This window comes from Sciurus vulgaris (assembly GCF_902686455.1).
Source record: "Sciurus vulgaris genome assembly, chromosome: 3".
NCBI lineage: Eukaryota > Metazoa > Chordata > Mammalia > Rodentia > Sciuridae > Sciurus > Sciurus vulgaris.
Window position 1 is genome coordinate 24181349 of NC_136463.1, and position 10044 is coordinate 24191392.

Consider the following 10044-nt stretch of genomic DNA (forward strand, 5'->3'; position numbering starts at 1 on the left):
TATCCAATACCATTTATCTTTTTAAGAAAGCACTTATCTCCAAGCATCGTGGCACACTTCTGTAATCCCAGCAATTTGGGAGTCTGTGGAAGGAGGATTGTGAGTTCAAAGCCAGTCTCAGCAATTTAGCAAGGCCCAAAGTGACTTAGCAAGACCCTGACTCTAAATAAAATGTGTCATTGTAGCTCAGCATTAACATGCCTTTGGGTTTGTTACCCAGTATGAAAAAGAAAGGATTAGAGCTGGGCATGGTGATAGATGCTTATAATCCTAGTAACTAGAGAAGCTAAGGCAGGAGGATTGTAAATTCAAGGCCATTCTCAACAATTTAGTGAGACCCTCAGTAACTCTCAAGAGCTGGGCATGTAATTCAGTGTTAAAGCACCCCTGGGTTCAGTCCTCAGTACCTAAAATGAAAAGCGTTGGGATATAGCTTAATGGCAAAATGCCCCTGGGTTAAATCCTCAGTACCAAAAAAAATGATGAAAAGGATTAGCGAATTCAACTGCAATTTTTAAAAAGCAAAAGGTGTAGTTCAGTGATAGAAAGCTTGCTTTAGAATGTGTGAGGTCCTGGGTTCCATCCCTAGCATCATAAAAAAGATTTTTTTTTTAAAGATTTCCTAGGCCAGAATTGATGCACACGCCTATAATCCCAGGAGGCTGTGGCCGGAGAATTGCAATTTCAAAGCCAGCCTCAGCAATTTAGCTAGGTCCTATGCAACTTAGCTAGCCCCTGTCTCAAAATATTTTTTAAAAATGGCTGGGGAGGGGCTGGGGAGATAGCTCAGCTGGTAGAGTGCTTGCCTTGCAAGCACAAGGCCCTAAGCTCGATCCCCTGTACCGCAAAAAAAAAAAATTAAAAAAAAAAAAAAAAAAAAAATGGGATATGGCCCAGTGGTTAAGCATCCCTGGGTTCAAGTCCCAGTACCAAAAATAAATATTTAGTGTTAGAGGACAGTTAATGGTATTTCCCAAATCTCTAGAACTATAGTTTTAAATATACACAGTGATTTGAATGTTAAATGATTTTCTGATCTTCTGGTGCCTTTAGTATTTAGTTTTTGCCTAAACCAATTGGAGAGGAAAGGAATCCAGCTGGATTTATTTTTTCTTGGTCCTAGACCATATCCCTTGGTTTTTCCCCTCAGGGACTCCCTAAAACCAACAAAATTGAATGACATATACTTTTTTTTTTTTTTTTTTTTTGGCAGTGCTGGGGATAAAACCTAAGACCTCACACATGCCAGGCAAATGCTCTGCCACTGAGCCACATCCTTAGCCCAAATATATACCTTTGAAAATTTATTAATCTAAAGCTTTCATAAAAGAGATGAGTGAGTAAAATTTTAAACAAATTAACATAGTGTTCAGCAACCAACACTGCTCCCTGCAAAGCACCTTATGCATGTTGCCAGTTTTTTTGCTCCTCATGTGACCAGCTCAGAAGAATGGGCAAGAGAAGCTTGTCCAGGGTTCCAACCATTGCTCCTGAGGAGAAAGGAGTGAAGCTAGAAACTATATTGCCTTAGAGGTGGGAGGCTGGTAAAGGAGAAGGAGGTTTGACTTGAGTGACAGGGTATGATGCCTTTACACTAATGAAGAGACTCTATTGCCTCCTGCCAGGTGTTAAGGTACAAGATGGTTTGGCTCCTCACTGGGACCCTGGGGAATCAGCTGAACATTTTAACAAGGCTTCTGATGCACTCACAACCAGGCTGACATCAAATCTGTTCAGGTCAGAACCAAATAGTAGCCACCTGGATTCTGCACTGAAAGCAGTAAAAAGAGTACCACTGGGATGAGGCAGGTCCCCACCCTCCAAGCAGGCTGCAGTGTATCCACCATAACCAGGTGTTCTAACAATTCCACTTCAGATCCACTTCGTGGCCTCCCTTGTCTGCAGCACTGCCAAGGTAGGAAGCAAATAACACAGGCATTTGAATGACCAGACCACAAGCAGACTGGTCAGAGCTGCACTACCAGGTATGTCCAGCAAACATGCTCATCTGCCTGGTGTGGTTGTTGCGGAGAGGGGTGGAGAAAAATGGGGGCCTTATTATTCCCTCTGATCTCAACTAAGAGAATATGTGCATAACAATCTTCTTAATCTATGACAGACACTCCTCTCCCTCTTAACCTTATGTTTCTTCACTACAGCCATAAAGTATGACTCATCCTTCAGGTTCTGAACCACCTGTAAGGGAAACAGGGTCAGGAAGACACTTCTGTTCTTAGAATCAAACAGAATAAACCAGGAAAAAAATAAAAAGAAGCTGGGCCTGAGGCAGAGGTGTGAATAGGGCCACATGGGGACTTGTGAAACGACCTGCTCTTTCACCTGGTCACTGAGGAGAGTGAGGGTATCCCCAGGACCCTGGTGGAAAAAGATGGGGGATCTGAAGGGCTGGAAGGACCAAGAACTCATCAAGTTTCCCCATTAGCTCCAGAGCACTGAATTCATCCAGAGAGATCTCTTGGTAAAAGCTTGCGGAGGGGTGTTGGGGGAGGCAGGCAGCACAGAAGCAGGATCATTGGGGATGCAGGCAAGAGACCAACCTAGAGGATACTGGGCATGCCAGGAAAATGGCTACCCCTGGAGGAAGGAAGAGCTGAGGTGACAGCTTTCTGTAGTAAAGAAGAGAAAGAGTAAGGAAGAAAAAGAGCTTTCCTTTCTCGCCTTTGGGATAGCATAGACTGATAGGAGCTTCCTGTTAAAAGAGGTGTGACAAATGAGTGACTAAACCGCAGATGCTAATGGAATGACAGGAACTGAATGGGGTAGGAGTAGAACATGGTGTAATAAACCCATGGAGACATCCTGGAAGGGGAGAGAACTAATCTGGTCATGGAAGGCAGGGTAATGCCAAGAAAAGGTGATCAGACCAGAGAGGTTTCATGCAACCACACCTGGAGAGAGACTTGAACCTCACCTGGTCAGGGTTCTTAGGAACCTTGTCTTGCCTAGAGGATCCTGAGCTACATACAAAGTCATCTAGTGATGGATGGACATGGGCCTAGGCCAGGAAAACTGTATTAGCCCTTCATACTTGAACTTAATTCCCACTTCTAGCCTCCATCCTTGAGGAAGAACCCAGTCTCCTCCCAGGCCCCTAGGGAAGGAGGTCACTAAGCAGTTCTTTGGGCACTTAATGCTGACAGTGGGGGTAGGGAGAGAAAAAATTAGGAAAACCCCATTTCTGTCCTCAGAAATGGAGTGTTGCCAGTGGGATGGCCACAGAAAGGTCCCAGGAGCCTAACCTGTTTGTTGTGGGGTGCAGTGCTGGGCATTGAACCCACAGCCTTGTACACGCTACGCATGCTCTCCACCCATGAGCAACACCCCTAGCCCTAAAGCTTAACTTTTCAACCCAGCCTGACAATCTTGCTCTATGACCTTGAACTGGTCACTATCCTCCTTGGGCCTGAGATTCTCTGTAAAAAGAAAGCAGAAAAGTGGTCTTTAAGTTGCCATCAGATTCAAACACTGTATGGAACACACCTGCTAACTGAGATGGTAAGGACCACTGTAGTGGGAAAGGGTCCCTTTTTGTCAGTATCCAGCTCTAAGAGTATTGAAAAGGCAGATCTCATCAGAAGCCAGCAGATCTGGATAAGGTCCTGGCGGGTAAGCTTCAACAGATCAGTGCCTGCAGGGTCAGACTGGGCCAGATTACAGAATGAGGCCTGTGATTAAGTGTGGGAGGCAAGGAACACGGTCCATTATTCTACAAATAGCCCTAGTAGACCTAGACATAGAAGTCAGTCTTCAGTTCAAATCTCAGTTCTGCCGCTTTGCTAGCTGTATATCCCTGGGTGGTATATATTTGGGCTATTACATGCCAAGGGAGCCTAACACAGTGCCAGGAAACACTGCCTTTAATAAAAGTTAATTGAAGGACATACAGTAAGTCAAGACAAAGACAGGCCTTCTGCCTGTGTGTCCCACCCTTGATCCCTTCCAGATGCAAGCTTCACCAATGAAGTTGGCCAGCATCTGGCAATAGCTAGAGAACTGTTGCCAATGCAACCCCCTCTGTGTCTCTGAGATGGAGGCGCCAGGGTTCAGGTCCTGAGGCATAAAGAGGGCTACCCAGGTGACACCTGGAGACCCATGGCTGAAAGAAAGGTGGAGGGGAATCAGCCTTCCCCTTGGAGGCTCACAAATCAGAGGCTCCTGCCAGGTTCTATCTGGTCAATTATATCCTGTGGCCATACCAAATGAGGCCACCAGGGAGCAGAGCTATCCTGTCCTAGAGAGTGAGATGAAGCCTCAAGAGGGCTTTGCTGGGGCTGAGGTTACGGCTCAGTGGTAAAGAACATGCCTGGCATGTGTGAGGCACTGGGAAAATAAAGGTCTATCAACATCTAAACAAATCCATCTGAAAAACATCTTAGAAACAAAAAAGAGGTGGTTGGGTGTTGGAAAGGAAAGACTCCCAAGGTGCCTAGAGTGAATGGTGGTTAAAAACAATGCCTGTGAGGAACGAAGGTTCAGGGCCTTTGCAGAATAGCATGGCCAAGTGTCCCACGAGGCCTGCCTCTCATTCCTCACCAAGCATCAGTTGTACCCCCAGCCCTGCCCTCCCCCCATGCCTGACCAAAGAGTGCTTTTCTTCACACCCCACATCCCACCATACCAAGGTCAGAGTGGGAGGTTGAGGCCCTGCAGTGAACTCTGGCAAGGGTGAACACTGTGGGCACACAGAGCAAGTGGTAGCCTTTGCTCACCTCCCTTCAGGTGTCTCTTGAGAGCTAACAAGATTGAGGCAGGAGGATCACAAGTTCAAGGCCAGCCTCATCAACTTAGCAAGGGCTGGGAGTGTAGCTCAGCAGTAGTGCATTTGCCTAATATATGTGAGGTCTGGGGTTCATGCCCCAATATGAAAAAAATAAAAAACCGACAAGGGACACTTGGCTCCCGCGCTGGAGGGAGGTTCCAGCAAGTTAACTGAGAGCTTCGGCACAAAGGAAAAGTAAACCATAACCAGTCTTGGGAGGAGCTGGGCTGGAGAAACAGTCACAGGTAAGCCAGGTGCTCCCTGAGGAGGTTTGCCATGGATGGGTGGTCTGGAAGTATCAGCTCCTGGAAACCTTTTGCAGCTCCCAGGGTGGAGGCTGCCCACAGGAAACAGCAAACCCCTTGGCTGTGGAGTCCTGGAGCAGTCGCAGCCCTTGGGGCTTCAGTAGCCCCACTGTATACCCCCGTTTGCTACCCAACATGCACCTCCAAGAAGACCATGCCCTTGTGGGCTCCAGTAGTTGTCTCTCTCAGGCAGGGTTTGTTTCTCCTGGTCAGTTTTCAGTTTCTGGTCAGCTCCTTTGGGCTCCAGAAGGGTGATAAGAAAGCCTCAGAGGCCCTTTTTTCCCTGCCTACCTTAAACCCATCCCTCTGTGTACAAAAAAGGAGACAATCCCAAAGAAGAAGCATGGAATGATGACAGTCCACAGCAAGGTGGGGCCAGGGGTGGGGAAAGGGCCCAGGCTGCCCATACCTTGAACACTTTGATGAAGCAACCAGCCAAATGCAGGTGCTCTGTCAGATGCCCCTTGTCCATGGACTTGAAGCTGTTGATCTGGAGGCAGAAAGGGACACCTTTCTTCTGAGATGTGAACTCAGGACTGAGGAAATTCCCTGGGGTAGAGAAGAAAGCATGATAATTCCAGGTCCCACACATTGGAGCGCTTCCACTCTTAACCCTGAGGGTCCCCTGTCAGTCATCCCAGCAACTTCCCTTTCTCAACCAGTGGCTATTCTTAAAGCCTCACTTTATTAGGTTCTTTCCCTTGTTCAAAATCCTCCAGTGACACCCATGGTTATAGGAGGGGAAGTGAACTTCTAGTCCTGGCATTCAAGTACTTTCAGAGTCCAGTCGGGGCTTGCAAGGCAGTCGCTCCCCACCCGTTCGTGAACTCAGCCCACCTAACCAGCCTACCCATGACTCCAACACAAATTTTCTTCAAAGCACTTTATAGCAGTAATTCATTATTACTGTCCCCTCACCTCCACCTGAGCTCACCTTTTCCCACCTTTGCTGCTCCCACCCGCATCTGTACTCCCATCTCACCTCCAGCCTCCTCCCAGCCCAGTGTCGGGCTCACCTGCAGAGAGAAGCTCTCTTGGTTGGGTCCCAGTTGGGATGGCAGCACTTGGTATCACTCCCACAGACAGTGGCACATCTGCAGATGTAGGGTGGCAGGCAGCCAGCAAGATACAGGCCAAACCAGCAAGTGGTCTAAAAGGCCCCCCAGCCCCTCTCTCCTCACTGATATTCAGGATGCAGTCCCCAGGCTGGCTTTGCCTCCATGCACCCCATTGCTGCTGCTCTGGGTACTGCAGGCGCCCATCATGGAACACAAGCACCATACTCTGTGGTCACAGGAGGGTGAGGCCCACAGGTCACAGGGGGCCAGGGCATTTAGAAGCAGGTCCTCTCGCCTGGGTAGACCAACCTTCCCACTTTCATTGCCAGAAGACATTGGGACCTCAAATCCCCAGACACTCATAAACTGGGAAATCAGAAAGGTCCCTAGAGACCCTAAGCCTCTGCTTCCTTGTCTGCAAAGTGGAAGAGGTAGTGCCTTCCCACCCTTCCTAACTCTATCCCTTTCTTTGCAGAATGTATTACTGTTTGCCATTGTGTATGATGCATGTAATTTCTTGTTTATCTTAGTAGAATGCAGGCCTCCTGAGGAAGGAGCTGCCGAATCCCTAGCTCAGAACGTTGTCTGGCAGAGGATGCAGTCTAAATTGGTGAGAAAAACTCATGTGTACGGATAACACTGTAAATGTATTTCTAAATGTCAGTTTGGCTACTTACTGGCTCTGTGTCCTTCAGAAACTACTCAACCTCTCTGTGCCTGTTTCCTCAACGATTCCTACCCACTGAACCATTGTAAGGGTCAAATTAAATAATAGAGTCCAGGGTGTTCTACTCGACAACATCACAGTGACGGCACTGGCTTTCTGTTTGGAGAGACAGTCATGCCCAGCCTTTGCCAGTTCTGGGGAGGGGGCTACCTACCTTGAGCAGCCGGAGGCACTGAGCAGCATCATCCAGTTTGGGGGTATAGAACACCCACACCTCATGGGGCTGGCCTGGGGGAGATTAAGGGACTGCATGAGTCCCACTGAGGGGCAGAGTAATATCTATGCCCTCCAGCCCACACTGGGCCCTGCTTCTGGATCTTTCTTCCCCTTCCGTTCCCCTGGCCAGCATACCCTGGTCCACGTAGGTGAGGCAGTCCTCCTGCTGCTGCTTCATGGCTGCCAAGGTGGCGCACAGAGCACACACTAGAACGGGGGGGGGGTGGGGGGGGCAGGGTGGCTCCCCACTGGGCATGTTGGGAAGTTCTTCCTATTTCCAGGAAGACAAGGGCAGGGGCTCCTTGCCAAGGAGAGGAGGGCACTGCCAGCTTTCTGCCCTGTCCATCCTGACTATTGCCAGCCCTTCCCTCCAAGGAACACTGCTTCCTGCAGCAGTGCCCAAGCGGCAGCAAGGTCTGAGGGCCCTCTCCAGTGCCCTGGCCTCCAGGAGACCTCCGTGAAGATGCTAATTCCAGATGTTTCACTGAATGGCTGCTGTTAATTACTTGGTTTGCAACCCCAAGGCTTGCCTGGTACCCAGCAAATGCCTGAGAGCAACATCCTGGGTGGTCAGTGTGTTTGGGATGCCCCAGGACCTACAAAACTCCAGTGGCATTTTTTTTTTTTTTCCAGCTCTGGGGATTAAAATACCCACCCCAGCCACCCACATACTAAACAAGTGCTCTCCCACTAAGTTACATCTCCGACCCTCTTTATTTTTTATTTTGAGACAGGATCTTGCCAAGTTGCCCTAAGATGGCCTCAAACTTGTGATGCTCGTGCATCAGTCTCCTGAGTAGCTAGGATTATAGAACAAACCAATGCCAGGACATGTGACCACTTCCCTACCTCCAAAAAAGTTCAAGAGCAGGAAGACTGTTCCCCTTGGCTTGAAATGGATTGCCTTACATATCTGCCCCAATGTTTGACAAGGGACTTCAGAGGGGACAGGGATCTGTTGGAGAGTCCCAGGTACAGTTCCTGAGGACTGGGCCATAGGTACTCTGGCTGGTTGTGTCAGAACAGCATCTTAGGAAGGGAATAAGGCCAGTTGGGTAGCAGATCAGCACAGCGTTGGGCTGGACCCACTGGGCCTCAGCCTCAGCCTTTATACACAAACCCGTGAGAGGGTAGGGCACAGGCTGGGGCTATTTCCTGACTAGGCACCAGAGGTTCTGGGAAAGTCAGGGTCTGCTGGGACAGCCCAAGTTGGAGAGAATCAAGAGCTGATGTCCCCATAGCTCCCCACCACCATTAACTGAAAGAGGAGATGGTAGTACAGCAAAACAAAGTCATAAGATGGACACTTGCTCCCCTACTGTCCCCAAGAGGCCAAGAAAATGAGGGGCACCCTCAAGCTTCAAGATTGCCCCCAGATCCATAAGATACACAAGAATCCTGGAGGCTCCTGGACCTGGACCTTCACATGACCCCACAAGAGGGACCTGTCCACTCTACCAGACAGGACAAGCAATACACAGCATCATATGAACCCACTGTCCTCCCTGCTCCCCCGCTACCTGATCTCACACACACACACAGGCACAGTGGTGACAGGACATTTGTCCTTCACTGGGTACTAGAGTTTACAGAACACAGTCCAGCTCGTTGTGGAAATACTGGAAGTGGGTGCTCAGAAGAGGGGATTGCCCAGAAGCTACAGTGGGACTGGTCTCTGCTCCTTCCCTGTCCTGGGGCATGGAACCGACTGGGTTTATGGACAAATACAGCCAGCCCCTGTTCTCACTGTGCACAGACAGCCCAGCCTCCTTTGCCACCAAGGCCCTTGGGGAGAGCAGAGACAGGGCTACAAAAACATGGCCTGCTCTCATGTGACCCTAGCTATCTAAGTTCTATATTCTGGGAGCCTCTTCCCAGAAAAAGCCAAAGAGGTTACCAGACCCCTGGGCTGGCACCTCTGTCTCCTGGTACCTGGGCCCTCTCCAAAGCTTCTATATTGTCTCAGTCTCTGTGGCACCCTCCTCCCACCTGTCTCAGGGTCTCCCCATCTAGTGTCACTGCCTATTCCCAGCTCTCCTTGGCCCTCTGTCGAGGGGAAAAACCTGGGCACCAGGTAGAGGATGCTGGACTGCTTGCAGCCCCCATCCCACTCATTTTGCTCTGCACTCTGGTCAGGCACAGCATGGGGTCTAAGCACCCATCCTTCGGCCAGAGGAGGCTCAGACCCTGGAAGGGTGCAAGCAAAGTGAGGCAGGGGCACTGCCCAGACTGCCCGTCCTTCCTTCCTTCCCTCCCTCCCTTTCTTCCTCCCTCACTCCCTTCCCCCTTCCCTCCCTTCTCTCCCCCCGCCCCCTTTTTTTCTTTCCTTCCTTTCTTACTAGAAATTGGACCAAGGGACACTTAACCACTGAGCCCCATCCCCAGCCCTTTTTATCTTTTTATTTAGAGACAGGGTCTCACTAAATTGCTTAGGGCCTCCCTTAGTTGCAGAGGCCAGCCCCAAACTTTTGATCCTCCTGCCTCAGCTAGCTGAGCCACAGGTGTGTGCCACTGCACCTGGCTAACTCTTTATATTTCTGAATATAGTTTCTCACCTGTAAAACAGGGGCAAGGCCTCCATCCCTGTTCATGTGGCAGTGAGGATTCAAGAAAATCCTGTGGAGTCAAGGATACCCATGTCCTTACCAGAGCCTAATTCTGGGGTACAGACATGACAATTTCAGAAACTCCACTCACACAGATCATTTTAAGGACAATTTTTTAAAAGTTTGTTTTAGATATGGATAGATCTTTATTTTATTCATTTATTCGTATGTGGTGCTTAGAATCGAACCTAGTGCCTCACATATGCTAGGCAAGTGCTCTACCACTGGGGCACAACTCCAGCCCTAAGGATGATTTTTGATGCAATTTTTTTCTAATAAATTTTTGGGGTTATTGGGGGTTGAGCACAGGGCTATGGGCATTCTAGGCAAATACTTAACCACTGAGCTGCAT

General features: G+C 49.2%; 1 pseudogene across 1 annotated transcript; it reads right to left on the reverse strand.

Moving 5' to 3' along the window:
• Nucleotides 1-1666: 1666 nt before the first annotated feature.
• On the reverse strand, nucleotides 1667-9724 carry LOC306655683 (transcription factor CP2-like protein 1; annotated as a pseudogene). Its single transcript, XR_013767010.1, has 11 exons — nucleotides 9721-9724; nucleotides 9076-9273; nucleotides 8004-8165; nucleotides 7222-7293; nucleotides 7025-7098; nucleotides 6102-6369; nucleotides 5384-5634; nucleotides 4731-4746; nucleotides 3978-4190; nucleotides 3565-3649; nucleotides 1667-2530 (listed from the first exon to the last, which is right to left on the reverse strand). The product of XR_013767010.1 is annotated as a transcription factor CP2-like protein 1 (transcript).
• Nucleotides 9725-10044: the final 320 nt, after the last annotated feature.